Below are 25,333 nucleotides of genomic sequence, written 5' to 3'. Positions count from 1 at the left end.
TACACAACAGAGGCGCTTGGCCTTTACATGTTTATATTTGCTTTATTATAAGAATGGGAATATGCAACAATATTCAAAATAAATCCCTATTTTAACTACAAATCCATAATTGTGTTAGATGGTCGAACATTTTTGACTGGTAGTGTATTCCTCGGACTGAAGACCACAACACACAACAATTAAAAGTTGATGAGTTTTTAGCAAACAGAACACAGCATGTTGTTCTCAATGGAGAGACGTCTACAGACGTTAAAGTAACCTCTGGCGTGCCACAGGTCAGTGTTATGGGGGTGCAGGGAGTGGCAACTGACCCTTAACGTAGACAAATGTAATGTATTGAGAATACATAAAAAGAAGGATCCTTTATTGTATTATTATACGATAGCGGAACAAACACTGGTAGCAGTTACTTCTGTAAAATTTCTGATAGTATGTGTGCGGAACGATTTGAAGTGGAATGATCATATAGAATTAATTCTTGGTAAGGCGGGTACCAGGTTGAGATTCATTGGGAGAGTCCATAGAAAATGTAGTCCATCAACAAAGTAGGTGGCTTACAAAACACTTGTTCGACCTATACTTGAGCTCATCAGTGTGGGATCCGTACCAGGTCGGGTTGACGGAGTAGATAGAGAAGATCCAAAGAAGAGCGGCGCGTTTCGTCACAGGGTTATTTGGTAAGCGTGATAGCATTACGGAGATGTTTAGCAAACTCAAGTGGCAGACTCTGCAAGAAAGGCGCTCTGCATAGCTGTGTAGCTTGCTGTCCAGGTTTCGACAGGGTGCGTTTCTGGATGCGGTATCGAATATATTGCTTCCCCCTACTTATACCTCCCGAGGAGATCACGAATGTAAAATTAGAGAGATTCGAGAGCGGACGGAGGCTTTCCGGCAGTCGTTCTTCGCGCGAACCATACGCGACTGGAATAGGAAAGGGAGGAAATGACAGTGGCTCGTAAAAGCCCTCCGCCACACACCGTTGGGTGGCTTGCGAAGTATAAATGTAGATGTAGATGTAGACTAGACCTTGTATGCGTGGATGAACAATGTAAGGTCTTATCTGTGTAACGCATGTAACTCTCCCTGCAGGCTTGAAACGTTCCTAGGTTTACGTGATTACACCGCAGTCAGTGCTACAGTGCTGCAGTCTGCAGTAGTTGCAGTGCGTGGGATGGTGGGAGTGTGGGCTGCGGGGCATGATGGCGGCGCGTGACCGCGGTCCGCCTGGCTGGGCCAGACGGCGATTATCTAATTGGCGGCCGCCGCTGCCGCAGGAGACGCGCCAGCCGGACCGGATGCGGGGCGCGTGACGTCACCGCCAGCAGGCGGCAGGCGACTGCGCAGCTGCGGCCTCGGGAAAAAAACCGGGGGACGAGCGCGCGTGTCTGCGGCGCCGAGGGCGACACAACAGGCTTCATTCGTGGTCTGGAGAGCGCGAGAGGGAAGCCCAACTTACCCAGGTGTCTTTTCTGTTCTACCGGGTGATCTAAAGGTCAGTATAAATTTGAAAACTGAATAAATCACGGAATAATGTAGATAGAGCGATACAAATTGACACACATACTTGGAATGCCATGGGGTTTTATTAGAACCAAAAAAATACAAACGTTCAAAAAAATGTCGTACAGATGGCGCAGAATTGCACTAATTACCATAACAAAGTAAGATAAAGCAAAGATGATGTTCTTTACGGGAAATGCTCAATATGTCCACCATCATTCCTCAACAATAGCTGTAGTCGAGGAATAATGCTGTGAACAGCACTGTAAAGCATGTCCGGAGTTATGGTGAGGCATTGGCGTCGGATGTTGTCTTTCAGCATCCCTAGAGATGTCGGTCGATCACGATACACTTGCGACTTCAGGTAACCGCAAAGCCAATACTCGCACGGACTGAGGTCTGGGGACCTGGGAAGCCAAGTCTGACGAAAGTGGCGGCTGAGCACACGATCATCACCAAACGACGCGTGCAAGAGATCTTTCACGCGTCTAGCAATACTTTGTTTTTTTTGTTTGTTTCTAATAAAACACTATGTCATTCCAAGCATGTGTGTCAATTTTTACCACTCTATCTTCATTATTCCGTGGTTTATTAAGGTTTCAAATTTATACTGACTTTTTGATCACCCAGTACATCTACAGGAGGTGTGTAGAAACACGAAAGCCTAAACGCACAATGCATTAAGACGCCTAATACAACGTAGGAAAACCGTTGGCTTTCAAAACAGCTTCCAGTCGTCTCGGAGTGGATACATACAGGTCCTGTACGCTCTTTAAGGGAATCTTATACCGTTATTCTTGCAAAATAGTGCGAAATTTAGGTAACGCCGATGGAGATGGACAGTGATCACGCACCCTTCACTTCCAAGTAGACCACAAAAGCACAATAATATTACGATCTGGTGACCTTGGTGGCCAAGCGAGATCTGAAAATTTATTCTCGTTCTCACAGAACAATCGCGGGCGATATGAGCTATGTGAAATGGGGTCAACCTGTATCACCATTGGAGAGCAACCATTGTAAAAGGGTTGCCCCGAAAGTGAGGTACCGCATTTTTTTTCTTCAGCAATTCTTTATTGAACATAATGGGAATTACACACACAAAAGAATAGTGTTTTATCTACATACCCTATTTTTCCACGTAATCTCTACCCAGTTCTACAGCCTTCCTCCAGCGCGAAACAAGGGCGTTTATGAACTGTCAGCCTTGTCCTGGTGGTGGAGCCAGTGCTTCACTGTGTAACTCACCTGCTCATCGTCCTCCCAATTTCGACCACGAATAGCATCCGAGTAACCGAACATACCCATTCCCAGTGAGTGATCGGTTCAGTTGGACGTAGGACCCAGCCCATTCCGTGTAAAGCACTGTGCCTTGTTGACAACTTTGGTGCATGGATTCGAGTCTGCGCTACACTTGAAACCTGCCATCAGCTGTTAAGGGATTCATCTGACCCAGTGACAACATCAGCTCGCTGTAACGTGTCAGGTGTGACAGCCGTGGATGGTCTCCCTGATCGCTGCAAATCGTGGAGCTCCGCCGAACCGCCTTCTAATTACCTCACCCTCCGTGCCCGGTAGTTCTGTCGACAGCAGATGCTCCATAGATTTTGCACGAGCGTTTGTGAGTATTCCCCACAGTTTATTTCTCTGCAGTGAGAGATTCAATGATGGCACTTTGCTTGTAACGTACCTCACCTGCAGACACCGTTATGAAATTGTCCTGCAGCTACCCTATCTTTCCGAAGTGGCGGAAATTTGGCGCGCTCACTCAGGAGACTGCAAGTAATACATACGTAACGTTTCGCATTTGTAGCAGTGTTTTCGGCTGAGAAAAAAATTACCGTCCATTACTTTCTGTGCAAGCCTCTTACCGTGGGATGGACCTAACACCGAAAATAGTCACATAATCCTTGGCAGTAATGGGACCTTGCAGAATAGCCTTGGGGCCCAGTGAATATCAAATTTATCGCTATCTAAATCATTCCTGTAATCAAGCCTGATTCCCTCCTGGGACGTAAACTCGACCAGAACCTCGAAATAGTGTGGAACTCATCCGACCAAATGACATTCTCCCATTGCTCCATAGTCCAAGTTTTATGACTATGACAGCAAGTTTTTCCAGCTCGTCATGCAATTCCCTGTTGACGGAGATAACTTCGTGTTGTAACAGTGTTGTCAGGGTTCGCGACTGCGACATTCAGTTATGCAGAGATTGTTGCAGCTACCGTCCTCTTATTTTCCCGTTACAGTTCTCTTCAATGACTGTCTGTCAGGGCCACTCAACACGCACCTTCGACCCCGTTGTGACTTAACGTATTATCTTTACCCGCTTTCCCAGTATGCGCTATAGATCTTCGGTAATGTGTCTCTCGAAACACCAAACACTTCGTCTTAACGTGGTAACGGCAGTACCCACTTTACGACAACCATTTCCGCCCATTCGAATACAATTATCTCCTACATACACAAGAGATAAAAGTCATGGGATACCTCATATAATCGTGTCGGAAGCCTTTTTACCCGGCGTAGCGCAGCATGTCGACGTTGAATGGTCGCAACAAGTCGTTTGAAAGCCCCAGCAGAAATACTGAGCCATGCTCCCTCTATAGCTGTCCATTATTGCCAAAGTGTGCCGTCCAGGATCTTGTGCACGAACCAACCTCTCGGTTATGTCCCATAAATGTTCGATGAGATTCATGACCACACCATTCCCTCGAATTGTCCAGAATGTTCTTCAAACCAATCAGAATAACTGTGGCCCAGTAACATGACGAACTGTGAACCATAAAAATTCCACCTTTGCTTAGGAGCGTGATGTCCATGAATGTTGCAGCTGGTCTCCAAGTAACCGAACATACTCATTTCCAGTGAATGATCGGTTCAGCTGGACATAGGACTCAGTCCATTCAGTGTAAAAGCAGCCCACACAGTTATGGATAAACCACCGGCTTGCACTGTGCCTTGTTGACGACTTTGGCCCATGAATTCGTGGAGTCTGCGCTACACTTGAAACCTGCCATCAGCTGTTAAGGGATTCATCTGACCAGGTCACGGTTTTCCAGTCGTCTAGGGTCCAGCCGTCATGGTCACGAGCCCAAGGGATTCGCTCCAGGCTTTGTCTTGCTGTCTACTCGCGTCGGTCGCCCGCTACCACAGGTCAGTAACACCAAATTTCGCAGAGAGGTACCGACAGATGCGTTCATCGCACGTTCCGCACTGATTTCTGCGGTTATTTCACGCATTGATACTTATCTGTGAGCACTAACAATTGTACGCAAACGCCACTGTTCTCATTTGTTAAGTGAAGGCCATCGGCCAACACGTTGTTCGTGGTGAGAGGTTGTTGTTCTTGTTGTTGTTGTGGTCTTCAGTCCTGAGGCTGGTTTTGATGCAGCTTTCCATGCTACTCTACCCTGTGCAAGTTTCTTCATCTCCCAGTACCTACTGCAGCCTGCATCCTTCTGAATCTGCTTAGTGTATTCTTCTCATGTCTCCCTCTACGATTTTTATCCTCCACGCTGTCCTCCAATACTAAATTGGTGATCCCTCGATGTCTCAGAACATGTCCTACCAACCGATCCCCTCTTCTAGTCAAGTTGTGCCACAAGCTCCACTTCTCCCCAATTCTATTCAATACTCCTCATTAGTTATGTGATTACCCATCTAATATTCAACATTCTTCTGTAGCACCACATTTCGAAAGCTTCTATTCCCTTCTTGCCTAAACTATATATCGTACACGTTTCACCTCCATACATGGCTACACTCCATACAAATACTTTCAGAAATGACTTCCTGACACTTAAATCTATACTCGATGTTAACAAATTTTTCTTCTTCAGAAACGCTTTCCTTGCCATTGCCATTCAACATTTTATATCCTCACTACTTCGACCATCATCAGTAATTTTGCTCCCCAAATAGCAAGACTCCTTTACTACTTTAAGTGTCTCATTTCCTAATCTAATTCCCGCAGCATCACCCGACTTAATTCGACTACATTCCATTATACTCGTTTTGCTTTTGTTGATGTTCATCTTATATCCTCCTTTCAAGACACTGTCCATTCCGTTCAGCTGCTCTTCCAAGTCCTTTGCTGTCTCTGACAGAATTAAAATGTCATCGGCGAACCTTAAAGTTTTTATTTATTCTCCATGGATTTTAATACCTACTCCGAACTTTTCTTTTGTTTCCTATATTGCTTGCTCAATATACAGATTGAATAACATCGGGGATATGCTACAAACCTGTCTCACTCGTTTCCCAACCACTGCTTCCCTTTCATACTCCTCGACTCTTATAACAGCCATCTGCTTTCTGTACAAATTGTAAATAGCCTTTCGCTCCCTGTATTTTACCCCTGCCACCTTCAGAATTTGAAAGAGAGTATTCCAATCAACATTGTCAAAAACTTTATCTAAGTCTACAAAAGTTAGAAACGTAGGTTTGCCTTTCCTTAATCTTTCTTGTAAGATAAGTCGTAGAGTCAGTATTGCCTCACGTGTTCCAACATTTCCATGGAATCCAAACTGATCTTCCCCGAGATCGGCTTCTATCTGTTTTTCCATTCGTCTGTAAAGAATTCGCGTTAGTATTTTGCAGCGGTGACTTATTAAACTGATAGTTTGGTAATTTTCACATCTGTCAACACCATCTTTCTTTGGGATTGGAATTATTATATTCTTCTTGAAGTCTGACGGTATTTCGCCTGTCTCATACATCTTGCTCACCAGATGGTAGAGTTTTGTCAGGACTGGCTCTCCCAAGGCTGTCAGTAGTTCTAATGGAATGTTGTCTACTCCTGGTGCCTTGTTTCGACTTGGGTCTTTCAGTGCTCTGTCAAACTCTTCACGCAGAGTCATATCTCCCATTTCATCTTCATCTACATCATCTTCCATTTCCATAATATTGTCCTCAAATACATCGCCCTTGCATAGACCCTCTATATACTCCTTCCACCTTTCTACTTTCCGTTCTTTGCTTAGAACTGGGTTTCCATCTGAACTCTTAATATTCATACAAGTGGTTCTCCTTTCTCCAAAGGTCTCTTTAATTTTCCTGTAGGCAGTATCTATCTTACCCCTAGTGAGATAATCCTCTACATCCTTACATTTGTCCTCTAGCCATCCCTGCTTAGCTATTTTGCACTTCCTGTCGATATCATTTTTGAGACGTTTGTATTCCTTTTTGCCTGCTTCAGTTACTGCATTTTTATATTTTCTCCTTTCATCAATTAAATTCAATATTTCTTCTGTTACCCAAGGATTTCTACTAGCACTCGTCTATGTACCTATTTGATCTTCCGCTGCCTTCACTATTTCGTCCCTCAAAGCTACCCATTCTTCTTCTACTGTATTTCTTTCCCCCATTCCTGTCAATTGTTCCCTTATGTTCACCCTGAAACTCTGTACAACCTCTGATTCTTTCAGTTTATCCAGTTCCCATCTCCTTAAATTCCCACCTTGTTGCAGTTTCTTCAGTTTTAATCTACAGTTCATAACCAATAGATTGCGGTCAGAGTCCACATCTGCCCCTGGAAATGTCTTACAATTTAAAACCTGGTTCCTAAAGCTCTGTCTTACCATTATATAATCTATCTGATACCTTAAATTTGGTATCCTCGGCGCACTCTTAACACTGTGGATCCTACCGATTTCCGAGGTAGAGTCTCCCATGCGTCCAGCTCCAACTACTATTCCGCTTTCAAAGTCTGTCACTTGTACGTGCGACTATAAATCTTTTCACGTCAGAAACCTTTTCACGTGAATCACCTGAGTACAAATGACAGCTCCGCCAGTGCACTGCCAGTTTATACATTGTGTACGCGATGCTACCGCAAACTATGTACATGTGCATATCGGTATCCCATGACTTTTGTCATCTCGGTGTAATGCGCTCACAACTAGACAGAACAGTGTTCTGAGTACGGCTGACACTTGCAACGTACTGAAAATGGCTCTGAGCACTATGGGACTCAACTGCTGAGGTCATTAGTCCCCTAGAACTTAGAACTAGTTAAACCTAACTAACCTAAGGACATCACAAACATCCATGCCCGAGGCAGGATTCGAACCTGCGACCGTAGCGGTCTCGCGGTTCCAGACTGCAGCGCCTTTAACCGCACGGCCACTTCGGCCGGCTTGCAACGTACTGAGGATATAACACAGGTGCCGTTACTTGTAATATACAACGGCACATCCTGCAGGCTCAGCTAACATCAGCATTTATGTTCAAGCATGCATTTCGCCTGGTGTTTCCATACTTTTGTCTCATTACATGTTATGATGATTTTTCCCCTTCTCTGAGATCGTTTCGAATAGTATCTTTTTATCTACTGTCTATGGTTTTAATGATGATTTGGTGTAATATATGTTTACTTACTATTTTGATATACGTAAACCCTAAAATGAAACTTATGTTTGAATGAATGTATGTTTTCTTATATTATTATTAGTTTAATGTGAATTTCGTATTTCTTGTAATTAGAAGACACTGAAAGCTCTGTAATTCAAGACGAGAACGAACACAATTCAAAGAGTCGAGTGAGGATATTTTTCTAGTAAAGATGCGTTCGCGAAAATATGACTTCGGTAGTTATGGGAAGAAGTAGTTTTTCGAGCTAAGCTGAAGACTGTGACGTGTAAAGCAGTGGCAGAAAGAGAAATAATTAGAGGAAGTGGTTAAACTGAAACAGTTTGGGAACATTTGCAATGAGCGTACAGGAGAAACTGTGGGAGACGTGTATCGGCTATGAGTCAATAAACTTTTCGACAGAACATAAGGTTTCTAAAACATCCAACAGAGTAAAGTGCATAAGGAGAGAGAATAGAAGAAAACCAGAAGAAAGAAGAATGAATTAAAGTCCTCGCAGAAGAAATGTAGAAGACTGAAGCGAAGAATAAATATCAGACGTAAGTTTAATGAAAGTCAGCAATTACGTTATCTTGAAGAAAATTAGTTGCAGCTTAGTCTCTTACCGATAACGTGTGGGCGAAAGCACTGAAGACTGAGTACAACAGAAAGCGCAGGCGTCAGCTCCGCTATTTTATTTATCGTGTTCCAAGGATAATTTTCCACGAAAGATCGTAATAATGTGAAACTAGCCGTTTTACATTCACATCGCAAATTAATTGGTACATATCGTTTGTCATAAACGAAGACGTTTGTATGACGAGTGGATAAGTGGCTGAACTGTGTGTTAGTGGCGACAAATTGCGTTTAGTGAGGAGTGTCACGCTCTGAAAAGTAACTGGAACAATATGCACGGTTGAAAGGGCGTAGCACAAACTCTGAGAGTGGAAACTTTGGATAAACTGACGCCCTGCCAGCGAAAGTAAAAACGGCGTCGGCACGCACTGTTGCCTGTAACAGACGTGACAGTGTTTTCGAAATAACTTACTGCATCTCATCCACATATCCCATCTGAAGTGATTTAGAGCATTTCTTGTACGCGAACGTTATTACAAAGTTGTATATTCACTTCAAGAAATATTTAGTTAATTTATGTAATTTTTCGAGACGAAACATCGCCATATTATCGTCCACCGCCAATCAAATACAGAGCTGGCGTCCAGAAATCATCTTTTCGACGGCTGGAGACCGCAGAATTTCGACCAAGGAAGTTAAAAAAAATTATTTCCACAGTGCAATATACGACGCATCCACTGCCTTCGTAGTAAATGAAGGCCTAAGTGCTGAATTGGTGGGAACACAATCAGCTGTTTCAGTGAGTCGGTGGGCTGTGCTGACGATCGCGTTTTTCTATGAAGTTTCGTTTTCTATCAGTATCATGCGTAGAAGCTGTCGTGTTCCTGGCTGCAGTTCCTTCTGATGCAGGAAGGAGGAAGACGTGGACAAAAAATTCCGAGGGAAAAATCTGGTAGTTAACAGAGAACGCAGGACTTTGCATCCTACATTTTCCTGAACATCAGATTTTTCGAGAAAGCAGAACATTTCGACCTTCTAGTAAGTAATTATTAAGAGCGTACAAAATATTTATAGGATACTACCTGAAAAGGTATTAATGCTGAAGACTGGCTTATTCTTGTTTAGTTTCCATGCTAGTAGTCCTTCGCGAAAAAAAAAATGGTTCAAATGGCTCTGAGCACTATGGGACTCAACTGCTGTGGTCATCAGTCCCCTAGAACTTAGAACTACTTAAACCTAACTAACCTAAGGACATCACACACATCCATGCCCGAGGCAGGATTCGAACCTGCGACCGTAGCAGTCGCACGGTTCCGGACTGCGCGCCTAGAACCGCGAGACCACCGCGGCCGGCCCTTCGCGAAATGTTGGAGTTGGAATGTGATGCTGTTCTATATTTATTGTCAAATTCCCTTACGGTTTGTCCTCTCCTGGTGATTGTTAGCGCGCACTCCCATAAGTCCGAAGAAAAAATGTAAAGGTTTATTTTCATCGTCATATAGGCACCAATATGAATTTGAAAATGTACCTTACTAATGAACTCACGTGGTACATCTTCACTTTGGGTTTACGCTCCATTTCTCACAGTAGCTGCGGGTCAGGTCGTGTGGTGTATCTTTTCAATTTTATGTTAAAATGCTACCCAAAAGATTTGTTGCCGTTCCGTATCCCTTATCTGCAAGCTGGAGAGTACACATATTATAAAGATATACCGAATCCTATTAGTAAGTTGCTAATAATTTCGAATCAGTTTGTCATATAATAATGCAAATAAATGTCTACATCTACATCTACATCCATACTCCGCAAGCCACCTGACGGTGTGTGACGGAGGGTACCTTGAGTACCTCTATCGGTTCTCCCTTCTATTCCAGTCTCGTATTGTTTGTGGAAAGAAAGATTGTCGGTATGCCTCCGTGTGGGCTCTAATCTCTCTGATTTTATCCTCATGGTCTCTTCGCGAGATATACGTAGGAGAGAGCAACATACTGCTTGACTCCTCGGTGAAGGTATGTTCTCGAAACTTTAACAAAGCCCGTACCGAGCTACTGAGCGTCTCTCCTGCAGAGTCTTCCACTGGAGTTTATCTATCATCTCCGTAACGCTTTCGCGATTACTAAATGATCCTGTAACGAAGCGCGCTGCTCTCCGTTGGAACTTCTCTACCTCTTCTATCAACCCCATCTGGTACGGATCCCACACTGCTGAGCAGTATTCAAGCAGTGGGCGAACAAGCGTACTGTAACCTACTTCCTTTCTTTTCGGATTGCATTTCCTTAGGATTCTTCCAATGAATCTGTCTGGCATCTGCTTTACCGACGATCAACTTTATACGATCATTCCATTTTGAATCACTCCTAATGCGTACTCCCAGATAATTTATGGAATTAACTGGTTACAGTTGCTGAACTGCTATTTTGTAGCTAAATGATAAGGGATCTATGTTTCTATGTATTCGCAGCACATTACACTTGTCTACATTGAGATTCAATTGCCATTCCCTGCACCATGCGTCAATTCGCTGCAGATCCTCCTGAATTTCAGTACAATTTTCCATTGTTACAACCTCTCGATACACTACAGCATCACCTGCAAAAAGCCTCAGTGAACTTCCGATGTCATCCACAAGGTCATTTATGTATATTGTGAATAGCAACGGTCCTACGACACTCCCCTGCGGCACACCTGAAATCACTCTTACTTCGGAAGACTTCTCTCCATTGAGAATGGCATGCTGCGTTCTGTTATCTAGGAACTCTTCAATCCAATCACACAATTGGTCTGATAGTCCATATGCTCTTACTTTGTTCATTAAATGCTTATTAGCCTTTCCTGAAAAACAGCTTTTTTGACTTGTTCGTCTTTTCCTGCGGCCCTACAGTTGTTAATTACTGCTGTGCAAATTCTATACTCTATTTTGTCACTTGCATGTTACCATTTCCTTTTAATGTATGCATGTCTGTATGCAAATGTATGCAATACCTAATCGCTTATTAACACTAAATCTAATCACGACGTAATATAATGGAATATACGTGTATCCTATCTGAGACAGACAGACCGCAGTATAATGTTATCGTAGTCGAACTGTTGCGCTATCGCCGTCCGAGGTGGCCATGCGGGTCTAGGCGCTACAGTCTGTAACCGCGCGACCGCTACGGTCGCAGGTTCGAGTCCTGCCTCGGGCATGGATGAGTGTGATGTCCTTAGGTTAGTTAGGTTTAAGTAGTTCTAAGTTCTAGGGGACTCATGACCTCAGATGTTAAGTCCCATAGTGGTCAGAGCCATTTTTTCTTGCGCGATCGACAGCTCGCGTCACGTCTTCTGCAACACGGTCTTTATCGTAAAGGGGGCGTGGCACGTTTGCCGCTAGTGACTGTGAGGCCGATTTTCGGGCGAGGCAGTAACAGCACGGACAGCAAAGGTTTGCGGGGCAATGGGCTGGTTGTTCGTTCTACCACCAGTGTGACTTCCATGCTTGTCTCGTTCGGCTTCTTCCGGACACGAGGGACGTGCACCGGAAATGGGAGTGGGACACATTATTGCTTTGAGCGATTAGGTCTGGAGTCGAGCGGTGGGTCGTCGTCATCCATGCATCTCCTGGCAGCTAGAAGTTTTGCCACTGTTTGTCACCACACAATGGTTTTGGATGCTCAGCGAGCTACTTCTGGTTCGTTGAATCTGTGCCGGTACCATACGGAAAGACTGATCTTGTTTCCCGCTGTAAGCATGGTATTTGTGACTGATTCGGTTCCTAAGCTTGATTGAGTCTTGGCGATTCTATATCATATTCGGTTCAGCCTCCTGTTGTTGTTCGCCGTACCTGTGTCTATCCAGGCGATTTGAGGAACGTGTCGCTCGTATGAAAACATAGCGGTTTCAGTTTGGCTATCATAGCACGTCGTGACTTAGGACATGTACCCATTTGTTGCTTAGAAAAGGAGGAGTGTTGTGAGCAGCGTATTGGGCCTGCTCTATGTTCGTCCAGATCACATTTCCCCGTGTGTGGTGATTTCATATCAAGCAGCTTCAATTATTTTGGCTTCCTTTAAATAAACTCCTTTTAGGTAAACCTGAATTATTTGTTATATTTTAGTGAAACACTTTGTAAAGATGGTTATTACCTGCTCGTTTTGAAGACTGTTTTCCTGTCATGTTATACTTGTTGCAAAAACTTATTTGGGTCATTGTTGAGTTTTTACTTATTAAAAAAATTGTTCAAATGGCTTTGAACACTATGTGACTTAACATCTGAGGTCATCAGTCCCCTAGAACTTAGAACTACTTAAACCTAACTAACCTAAGGACATCACACACATCCATGCCCGAGGCAGGATTCCAACCTGCGACCGTAGTGGTTCCAGACTGAAGCGCCTAGAACCGCTCGGCCACAACGGCCAGCGATTAGTGTTGTAATCCTTTACTGATCGTTCTGCGTTCTGCTTGTCTTGTAAGTGAGTGTCGAATTAAATGAGTTTGTGTTTGCCTCCGAGACACTGCATTTTCAAGAAGATGTTCATCATTTAAAATTGTTGGCCGATTACTATTACGAAAGCGGAGTGGTAACGCCTTTCGTCGACAGCATTTCTAGGACTCACAATAGTCATTGAAGTAGCATCTCCGTAAAAGCAAAGAGACAAATCATAGTGAACAGCAGAAACAGTGTGACAGCAGTTTGGTATAGGGAGACATTGAGTACAGGGAGAGTATCTGAGTGAGTGGTAGTACAATTCCGACATACAGAGCATAAGTATTTACGTTTGCTCCGTTTCAAGGTAGCACGAGCGTTAAAATGTAAGTATAATTTCGACTTTTCGAAAGAGCTTTACTGTATACCCCAAAACCACGTATTCATTAAAATATTTATTCTTCTTACTACAATGGAAATAGAAATGCCGTATGGCTAGGGCCTCCCGTCGGGTAGACCGTTCGCCTGGTGCAAGTCTTTCGAGCTGACGCCACTTCAGCGACTTGCGTGTCCATGGGGATGAAATGATGATGATAAGGACAACACAACGCCCAGTCGCTGAGCGGAGAAAATCCCTGATCCAGCCGGGAATCGAACTCAGGCCATTATGTATGACATTCCATCGCGCTGACCGCTCAGCTACCAGGGGCGGACTTCTTACTACAATGAGCATACACAATAAGTAAAATTTTGTTATTTGTTACATTTTCTGGCGGACCAATGTCGATGGCCAGTAATGTAATTTCAGGCTGTAGTTAGGCAGACAGCTTACAATCGATCATGGAAAGCCTAATTCTTACGAATTTGGTGACAGATTCCCCCCCCCCCCCCACCCCCCCTGAAACCTGGTATTCAAGGGAAGGCAGGATTCGATTACGATTGTGGACGGGGCCGTAATCAGTTACTATTGGTTGCCTTTTACACTTACACACAACCATTAATTCCAGACTCAACAATAAATAAAAAATATCACACTTTATTAATGAAGGAATAGATAACTGTGTAAACTATAGTGTTGTCAGTAAGTTACAATGTAGCAAGTCACCATTAAATACAGATACAGCAGATAATGTTTTAAAAGCAAACCACTGAGATCTGGGCAGAAGGCCTTATACGCCAGGAATGGCAATAAATTAAGAATTGTTTAAAGCACGCTGCAACTTACAAAATACAGGTATTGAAATATTAAAGGCAAGTCGCCACAAACATAGCAGATGGCATGAGACGCCAAGAATGGCAGTAGATTAGGTTTTAAAGGCTTACTGGCTTACTGCGTAAATACCAATACCAAATTAGAATTTTAAGGCAAGTGACCACAATCACGGCTGAAGGCCTTACACGCCAAGAATGGCAATAAATTAAGAATTGTTTAAGAACTCGCTGCAATTTACAACTTACAAGTATTGAAATATTAAAGGTAAGTCGCCATAAACACAGAAGAAGGCATCAGACGCCAGGAATGGCAGTAAATAAGGTTCTAAGGCTTACTGCTAAAATACAAATACCAAATTAGAATTTTAAGGCAAATGACCACGATCACGGCTGAAGGCATTACAAAGTATTGTAATAAATAACACAATAATAAAACACAAGGACCAGTACGTAAGTTCCTTAAAGGGTACTGAGGCAGATTATACCCGCAGAAGGAGTGGACTGAAGGAGCGTTACACGCTGCAACTGTGTTTACATTCCGCGCTGACCAGTTGCAGCTGTAGCGGCGCATCGAAAGCTAACTCGGCACGTACCTGTCTAAAACGCATTTTACGATTGCCTTGAACTTTTTCCATAAACACTCAACATTGTCAGTGTCGGAACAGAAATTTTCGTTTTGATCTGTTAGGTAGTCTGAAATCTTCCGCCGGCCGAAGTGGCCGTGCGGTTAAAGGCGCTGCAGTCTGGAACCGCAAGACCGCTACGGTCGCAGGTTCGAATCCTGCCTCGGGCATGGATGTTTGTCATGTCCTTAGGTTAGTTAGGTTTAACTAGTTCTAAGTTCTAGGGGACTAATGACCTCAGCAGTTGAGTCCCATAGTGCTGAGAGCCATTTGAACCATTTTTTTGAAATCTTCCTTCTATTACTCTTGCACTCTTTGGTGTGACGTCATAAGCGAGTGACTGCGTGTGAGATCGCTCTCCAATTTTTTATCTATTTTTAGGTTTCAGGTACATGGCTCTGAGCACTATGGGACTCAACTGCTGAGGTCATTAGTCCCCTAGAACTTAGAACTAGTTAAACCTAACTAACCTAAGGACATCACAAACATCCATGCCCGAGGCAGGATTCGAACCTGCGACCGTAGCGGTCTTGCGGTTCCAGACTGCAGCGCCTTTAACCGCACGGCCACTTCGGCCTGGGTACATATTTTAACGGTTTTTGTGATAATATTTACTATATAAGTGACTTATTAGTGGTTTCTTCATTCTCCTCTGCCTTTCTTGTGTTGTGACCTGATATTTGTGAGTGTTTCCTATCGAGCAACGTAACCTCTTACCTGTGTTTATATTCCGCGCTGACCAGTTGCAGCTGTAGTGGCGCATCGAAAGCTAAGTACTAATTAATTGTTTGTGTATAGTGGTTTATTTAGGAACTTTAGTAGTCTTCAACCGAAGTTCTTTGTTTTGTGGTGAAATAATTTCAGAAGAACCTTTTGGGAACTGTTTTCAGCTTCGTGACTGTGTCATTAGACGTTTGATTCTCTTTCTGTATTAATCTTTTGTTATATTCACATTTGTTGTTTATTAATACTGTTAATAGGGCAAAGTACTCGGTAGTGAAGCCACTTTATAAAAAGGGAGACATTGATAATGTTGACAATTTTAGACCTATTTCTATGCCATCGGTGTTTGCTAAAGTTATCGAGAAGGTTGTATATACAAGGTTACTGGAGCATTTAAATTCACATAATTTGCTGTCAAATGTTCAGTTTGGTTTTAGAAATGGTTTAACAACTGAAAATGCTATATTCTCTTTTCTCTGGGAGGTTTTGGACGGATTAAATAAAAGGTTGCGAACGCTAGGTGTTTCCTTTGATTTAACGAAGGCTTTTGACTGTGTTGACCACAAAATATTACTGCAGAAGTTGGACCATTATGGAGTAAGGGGAGTAGCTTACAATTGGTTCGCCTCTTACTTTAAGAACAGAAAGCAGAAGGTAATTCTCCGCAATATTGAGAGTGGTAGTGATGTTCAGTCCGAGTGGGGCACTGTTAAGTGGGGCGTTCCCCAAGGGTCGGTGCTGGGGCCACTGCTGTTTCTTATTTATATAAATGATATGCCTTCTAGTATTATAGGTGATTCAAAAATATTTCTGTTTGCTGATGACACCAGCTTGATAGTGAAGGATCTTGTGCGTACTATTGAAACAGTATCAAATAATGTAGTTCATGAAATAAGTTCGTGGCTTGTGGAAAATAATTTGATGCTAAATCACAGTAAGACTCAGTTTTTACAGTTTCTAACTCACAATTCAACAAGAACCGATATTTTGATAAGATAGAATGGGCATATTATAAGCGAGACGGAACAGTTCAAGTTCCTAGGCGTTCGGATAGATAGTAAGCTGTTGTGGAAAGCCCATGTCCAGGATCTTGTTCAGAAACTAAATGCTGCTTTATTCACCATTAGAAAAGTATCTGAAATAAGTGACACTTCAACACGAAAAGTAGTCTACTTCGCGTATTTTCACGCGCTTATGTCTTATGGTATTATTTTTTAGGGCAATTCTTCTGATGCAAAAAGGGTATTTTTGGCTCAAAAACGGGCTGTTCGAGCTATATGTGGTGTAAGTTCGAGAACCTCTTGTCGACCCCTATTCAATAGTCAGGGAATTCTGACATTGCCCTCACAGTATATATTTTCTTTAATGTCGTTTGTTGTTAGCAGTATTAGCCTATTCCCAAGAGTTAGCAGCTTTCACTCAGTTAATACTAGGCAGAAATCCAATCGGCATGTGGAATGCACTTCCTTGACTCTTGTGCAGAAAGGAGTGCAGTATTCTGCTGCATCCATTTTCAATAAGCTACCACAAGAACTCAAAAATCTTAGCAGTAGCCCAAACTCTTTTAAGTCTAAACTGAAGAGTTTCCTCATGGCTCACTCCTTCTATTCTGTCGAGGAGCTCTTGGAAGAGCTAAAAAATTAAGCAAATTCCAGTTTTACATTGTTGATTTTCTTTATTTAAACTTACTACTTGTCACCTGAATATGTTTTTTTTATATTTCATTTTATCTGTTTCTAATATCGTGTTATAATTTCATGTATTGACTCGTTCCATGAGCATGGAGACTTCTCCTTAATTTGGCCCCATGGAACAATAAATAAATAAAAACTACTGGCCATCAGGCCTCTTTTTAGAACAAACATATCTTACAAGAACCAAGGGGCCACAGGCGGTGCTGCAGAAATCGACCTCTGAGAAGGTCCGGGAACAAACTCTTTCGCGAGCGATGAGATAGGCAGCCAAGAGTTGGTTTCACTTCACAAGATGGTAACTCAAACTAGTGGCAGTCTAACGAATGACTAATGATAATCTTGTTGAATCTGCCTGACGTCCGATAAACCAAATGCAACGATGGAATAATACGCCAAAGCCGTAACCGGCGGTCTGCACTACGTCCCCGGGATACTATGTTCAGAGCGCCTGGAACGAGAAAGGAACCACTACCACCAGAGTAGAAGTATCACCAACCGGCCCACAATCAAGAAAGCTGTCAAAACTACACGCCTCAACGAACAGCAGGGGCAAGGTGAGGAAACGTACACTGCCGCTACATACACTAACCCCGAGGGCAGGTAACTGGGGCGTTAGCGGCCACCAGGCAAGAAAAATTACCGCTGGTTGAACTTAACAAATTGTAACAAGTTGAACGCAGTAAATAGTAATAAGAAGTCGAGGAAAGCTAATCAGATCCACCTTCCCCAAGCACTCCGCTCGCTGCTGTTCGCCTCAGCGACACTACGAGCAGCAACAAAATGGTTCAGATGGCTCTGAGCACTATGGGACTTAACATCTATGGTGATTTCCCTAAATCGCTACAGGCAAATGCCGGGATGGTTCCTTTGAAAGGGCACGGCTGATTTCCTTCCCCATCCTTCCCTCACCCGAGCTTGCGCTCCGTCTCTAATGACCTCGTTGTCGACGGGACGTTAAACACTAATCTCCTCCTCCTCTTTTTTTAACATCTATGGTCATCAGTCCCCTAGAACTTAGAACTACTTAAACCTAACTAACCTAAGGACAGCACACAACACCGTGTCATCACGAGGCAGAGAAAATCCCTGACCCCGCCGGGAATCGAACCCGGGAACCCGGGCGTGGGAAGCGAGAACGCTACCGCACGACCACGACCTGCGGACGAGCAGCAACACAAGTCACTGGAGAATAGCGAGATATCACAATGGTGGAGGTTTCTCTACTTGGACTGAAATGCACTCATCTTAAAGCTTCCTGGATCCGGTTTACGACGAGGTCGTGCACCCTCGTGACCACAGCCCTTCCATCTGGCCCACTCCCACGACCCGGAAAACCAACGACATCGCCCCAAAGATAGGGCATAAGTTACTACATATTGATAACCGCCGCTGCTGCCACTAGCGAACAGGCAACGCTTGCGAAATCAAGTGGCGTCAGTCAACAGGAGAAGAAGACAAACAACCGCAAACAGAGGGCGGAGACCTACAAACGGCACCAACGCGAGCCACAGCACGGTTCCCCCCCCCCCCAACCCCCACCCCCCACCCCCCCTAACAACAGGACTACATGATCCAGTTGCGATCATTTCCTCTGCAACGAGTGTCTCTGATCTTCCTGTACTCTGAAATGTCATCCGCCAACACACGGTCTGAAGAATGTCGTGACAAATTCTGCCATGCGCGATAGGGTACTATCTTGCTGAAATATAAGCCCATGGTGGCTTGCCATGGAGGGTAACAAAACGGGGCGTAGAATATTGTCGACGTACTGCTGTGTTGTAAGGGTCCTAGTATGAAATGAAGTGGCAGCCCAGACCATCATGCCAAGTTGGCGGGCCGTTTGGCAGCCGACTGTCAGGTTGGTATCGCACCGCTGTCTGGGGCGTCCAGACACGTCTTTACTGGTCATTTGCGTTAAATTCGAAGCGGGGCTCATCACTGAAGACCGATTAGTAAACAACACATAACGTTCCTTACAGAAGTAAATATGTTTTTGTGACTTCCATGGCCGGCCGGGGTGGCCGAGCGGTTCTAGGCGCTACAGTCTGGAACCGCGCGACCACTACGGTCGCAGGTTCGAATCCTGTCTCAGGCATGGTTGTGTGTGATGTCCTTAGGTTAGTTAGGTTTAAGTAGTTCTTAAGTTCTGGGGGACTGATGACCACAGCAGTTAAGTCCCATGGTGCTTACAGCCTCTTTTTTTTTTCTTTCTTTTTTTTTTTTTTTTTTTTTTTTTTCGGCACGCATATCTGCTTCATCTGGTAACCTGCTGTTCTTGTGGCAGTACCAGCTGCTATTGAATGTTTCCAGTTACGCTGGACACAGCCCGTTCGCCGTAGAATGTTGCAGTGAAGCCGGTAATAGCTGCTTGCAAGCGTTGCAGACTTGCTGTAAACTCACCCAATATACACTCCTGGAAATGGAAAAAAGAACACATTGACACCGGTGTGTCAGACCCACCATACTTGCTCCGGACACTGCGAGAGGGCTGTACAAGCAATGATCACACGCACGGCACAGCGGACACACCAGGAACCGCGGTGTTGGCCATCGAATGGCGCTAGCTGCGCAGCATTTGTGCACCGCCGCCGTCAGTGTCAGCCAGTTTGCCGTGGCATACGGAGCTCCATCGCAGTCTTTAACACTGGTAGCATGCCGCGACAGCGTGGACGTGAACCGTATGTGCAGTTGACGGACTTTGAGCGAGGGCGTATAGTGGGCATGCGGGTGGCCGGGTGGACGTACCGCCGAATTGCTCAACACGTGGGGCGTGAGGTCTCCACAGTACATCGATGTTGTCGCCAGTGGTCGGCGGAAGGTGCACGTGCCCGTCGACCTGGGACCGGACCGCAGCGACGCACGGATGCACGCCAAGACCGTAGGATCCTACGCAGTGCCGTAGGGGACCGCACCGCCACTTCCCAGCAAATTAGGGACACTGTTGCTCCTGGGGTATCGGCGAGGACCATTCGCAACCGTCTCCATGAAGCTGGGCTACGGTCCCGCACACCGTTAGGCCGTCTTCCGCTCACGCCCCAACATCGTGCAGCCCGCCTCCAGTGATGTCGCGACAGGCGTGAATGGAGGGACGAATGGAGACGTGTCGTCTTCAGCGATGAGAGTCGCTTCTGCCTTGGTGCCAATGATGGTCGTATGCGTGTTTGGCGCCGTGCAGGTGAGCGCCACAATCAGGACTGCATACGACCGAGGCACACAGGGCCAACACCCGGCATCATGGTGTGGGGAGCGATCTCCTACACTGGCCGTACACCACTGGTGATCGTCGAGGGGACACTGAATAGTGCACGGTACATCCAAACCGTCATCGAACCCATCGTTCTACCATTCCTAGACCGGCAAGGGAACTTGCTGTTCCAACAGGACAATGCACGTCCGCATGTATCCCGTGCCACCCAACGTGCTCTAGAAGGTGTAAGTCAACTACCCTGGCCAGCAAGATCTCCGGATCTGTCCCCCATTGAGCATGTTTGGGACTGGATGAAGCGTCGTCTCACGCGGTCTGCACGTCCAGCACGAACGCTGGTCCAACTGAGGCGCCAGGTGGAAATGGCATGGCAAGCCGTTCCACAGGACTACATCCAGCATCTCTACGATCGTCTCCATGGGAGAATAGCAGCCTGCATTGCTGCGAAAGGTGGATATACACTGTACTAGTGCCGACATTGTGCATGCTCTGTTGCCTGTGTCTATGTGCCTGTGGTTCTGTCAGTGTGATCATGTGATGTATCTGACCCCAGGAATGTGTCAATAAAGTTTCCCCTTCCTGGGACAATGAATTCACGGTGTTCTTATTTCAATTTCCAGGAGTGTATTTAGTGGCCCATTAGAGCAGGTATAAAAGCACTGTAGAACCAAATACAGCATCTTCTTGTTGCGTAACTTGGTGCATTACCTGCTTTAAAGGGCGGCACCAAATTGCGTTTCGGGCCATTCATACCGCCACCGGCTCAGAGAAGGTAGAATGTACATGCGACAAAGTAATAATGCCTGTTTACACAAGCGTTTGGCTTTAGACGCACTTAAAAACCAATTACTGAAAAATAAAATAGTGGAATTGCAGAGAAAATTACGTTGAACATTAATAGCTCAAAAAACAGACCGATGAAAATCACAGCCAAGGTTTAAGTCCCGTGCAAGCACAGAAGGGAATGAATTGAATTAAAATTACACGGAAGTGGTAATGTTACTTCAACATCAAGCAAGGACAAACCTGCAAGTACTCCAGACTTTCTGCAACGACGTATGAATATGTCATGTACAGACAGTATATGACACTTTTCTGTCGCCACAGTGCCTAAACGAATTTGTGTTAAAAAAGGGACATTCAGTGGAGGTCATTACTGCTGAATGCTCAACGGCTAAACTTAATGTGCGGAAGAGTCGTTTTCGGTTCCACGTTAGGTTCGACTTTTTCTTTTTTTTAACAGCTATATAGTGCCTGCATCCAGAAGATGTGTCCGGACGTCGTTGTAACTTCATACACGTACACGCCTTCGACAGGTACATAAAGTATTAGAGTTGCAATTATCTGTGACAGGCAGAACGAACACCAGAGTGCATTACTGTTGTTACCATACGCGATAGGGTGTATAAGGCACGTGGTGTCTGATCTTGTGTGATGACGGAAGTGGCACGTACTAGTGTCAGACAGCGTTATCAGCACCTGACAGAGTTTGAAAAGGACCTCATTGTGGGTCTCCATTTGTCCAGCAGGTCGAATTGTGCAATTTACGTACTTGTGAGGCACTCAAATGTGACAGTTGCCCGATGTTGCACTGCATGGAAGCGTGATGGGAGGCATACTCGTTCTCAAGGTTCCGACTGATTGTGTCTGACCATTACAAGGAGGATCGACGAATGTACACCAAGCTCATAGTAATCACTGCCAACTAAAAACTCTGTGAAGTGAAATAGTTGTGGTTCTGTGTGTGCATAGCCCTGAAGTCCCCGTGATCAGAAAGTCGAGCAATCTCCCTATCCAATCATACTGATTTACTTATAGAAGGTAATGAAACAAGTTGGCCAAAGGATAATGTCTTATTTAAATGGAATTTAATAAGGGGTAGGTCCACCTTTAAAAGTTAAGATTCCTGCATGAAATGCACAGGTCAACTACCACATGACACAGTGTTTAAGTTAAGAGAGACTTCTAACTATTAAATGAAAATGCAAGCTCGTAAAAGATGCTGTTTATTTCCCACAACTGCATTCGTATAGAAAAACTAACAGGGTAACAATGAATGTAAAATTGGAGACAATTATGTCTAATTCCAATCTTTGTACGAGTTTGGGATTGGGTAAAGAATGTTGCCAATAGTCAGGTGAAGAGCACGTCAGAAGGTGCTACTGAAAAGATAACCTGGATGGACAACCACCATACAGAGATGCAAATTGCATCATACAAATCAGTCAACTAACTGTGATCATGAATTGATGAAACGTTTAACTCCGCAAAGTTAACGAGTATCACGCCTACTCAACCATTCCACATAGAAGCATTGCTGGCCAAAACTCAGGACTTCCAGTACTCGTCAGCGTGTGTGCCGGCTGAGATTGGCTGTTATCAGTGTACTTGCCCCACCTGCGTGTGTGAGGCTGGGAAGGACTGCAAGACCATTGCTCGAAGAAGCGGAAGGCAGAGTCCTCAATTTCTCTCTCCAGATTTGGAAATACTCCAAGTCATCTATCAGCAATAGTAATGATTCTGTACACTATCCAGTCTCTGACCAGGTTGACTCAAGACAGCGACTACCGCTCCAATGAAGTTTGCAAATTTCGGCAGAGCTTCAGCAGGAGTGAAACTTTTTGTTTAGTTTGCGGGCGAAGACAAGGGAAGCAGCAAAACTAACCTTCCAGCGGCGTTCCTGAGCAGCCATTAGGCCCCTGTTCTGCGAGTCCCATGGGGAATTTCCAACCGCCGTTTCCTTAAAGAAAAGGAAGAAATCCCTGTAGGGCATGAGTGCTGTAAGCCCCCCGTGGTATTATTGTCTGGTGCGATATATGCAAGCCCCAATTTGGGATGCGCGCGGGGGTGGGGTACTCTCACTCCCACGCTCCTAGCGCAACCGGTTTATGACGGTGCCAAAGGCTGGCGGGCTTGTGGCCGTCTGCCTTTTCACTCTCTGCTGGGGTAAAATGGAAAATACTGCTTCTCACAAACTGAAATGAACAGCTAAATCCAATTCTTGGCTTGCCCGTAGGCAACTTTATCGATTTAATACTATTTATGAGTCCGCCCCTCGTGGTCTCGCGGTAGCGTTCTCGCTTCCCGAGCACGGGGTCCCGGGTTCGATTCCCGGCGGGGTCAGGGATTTTTCCTGCCTCGAGATGACTGGGTGTTGTTGTGTCATCTTCATCATCATCATTCATCCCCATTACGGTCGGAGGAAGGCAACGGCAAACCACCTCCATTAGGACCTTGCCTAGTAAGGCGGTGCGGGTCTCCCGCATCGTTCCCCTACGCTCTGTAAAGAAGCATGGGACTTCATTTCCATTCCACTATTTATGAGCAGAACATCTTAGTTACCCGTTCATTAAGTGAAACGGCCAGAGTGGTACTAATTTTACATAAAATATGAATAAAACATGTGAGGCGGCGCGACATCAGTAACTGAGCTACCTGACAATTCCACCCAGTATTATGTGTCGTCCTACACCCATGGTTGGAGAATAGCTGTGGACGAACTAGGGGACTACAGTGCAATGTGTAAGCTGCCATTAACGCCACAACAGCTGCGTTTGGATTGGTGCCGTGATTGGAAAGCATGGTCTGCTGACGAATGGCCTCTCACTGTCTTCAGCGATGAATCACGATACTGCACTGCCCCAGATGATCATCGTGGACGAATTTGGTGGCGACCTTGGGAGAGGTCCCATTGGACCAAAGTTTTAGAGATGCACAAGGATGGCGTCACGCTGTGGGGAGACATCGGGTATGATTTCAGGTCGTAGCTGGTAGTGACTAGGGACCTCTGATGACACAGCGGTATGTCACGGACGTCCTCCGTTCTAATGTGTCAGCTCTCATTAGACTGTACCATAGGTGCCATTCTCCAGTAGGACAATGCTCGTCCACAAATGGCCATCTCTCTATAAACTGTTGACAGTTTTATGAAGTACTCCAGTTGTCAGCAAGATTCTCAGATCTGTCCCCAATAGAAAACGTATGACGCAGGCTCGAACGTTAGTTATGTCCAATGGTGCATCTAGGATATCAAGGACCAGCTGAACAGTTATGGGCTAGCCTGCCTCAGGAAAGGATGCAATGGCTGTAAGTCACCATTCCCTGCCGAATAAGTGCATACATCCATGCTACAGGGAACGCAAAGTCATATTGGTGAGTTGGCTCATCCTACCAGTACGAAGAAACAAGCAGTCTCGGTTGCGGTGTTAAAATTTTTTTGTTATTTCCCAATAAGCGTTTCACTTTTATTTAGGTTTCTTCGGATTGGCCGAAAGAAGAAATACAACATTGCATAATAGTGGTGTGACCCAATTTAGTTTGACTGGATTCCCAAGAAAATACAAAAGAACTTACCGATGTCTGGTAGCGATGGGTACATAAGATACCACGCACAAAAATATCTCAGCAGGTAAACGTCCACAGTCAAAGCTTTAAAAACACTGCGCAGTGCAAGAGCGGCAGTTGCAGCTATATCTGACGGTGTGCGTAATACTGAGTACCCACTGAGTGTAAAAGCTTTTGCGCTGATATGACTTTGCGTGTTTAACAAGAAGGCCCGTTATGGTTGGGAGACTGATAAAATTTTTTAAGTTTTTGGGTCTTACTAAGACGCCAGTAACATTCAGATGCTACTGGCGCTCTTGAGCTGATGTGACTCAATGTTTTTAAGAAGTTCCATTATTGCCTGGAAGTGGGATTTTTAAGATTGATTCTTGCTATCAGTCTTTGCAATATCAGCCTTTGCACTGAGGGACCCCTGTGTTTTATATACGGTGCCATGTAGTTAACACTGGCAGTTTTTAACGTTGATGTGACTGTACAGGATGCTTCCGTAAGAGCGTGCAAAAATTTAACAGGACTTAGGGAATACTCCACTGAACAGTTTGAGTTAGGGAAGCTGGGCTCAGAGAAATCAGTCTAAGGAGATAATAGTAATAAAATCACGTTACTGTGTACTTTTTTATTTACATTAGTAAAAATCAACTGCAACTACCATCATTGACACAATGAACGTACTAGTTGTAGTGTATCTTACAAAATA

This window comes from Schistocerca nitens, chromosome 7 (genome assembly GCF_023898315.1).
Source record: "Schistocerca nitens isolate TAMUIC-IGC-003100 chromosome 7, iqSchNite1.1, whole genome shotgun sequence".
Lineage (NCBI taxonomy): Eukaryota > Metazoa > Arthropoda > Insecta > Orthoptera > Acrididae > Schistocerca > Schistocerca nitens.
This window is presented reverse-complemented; position numbering follows the sequence as displayed.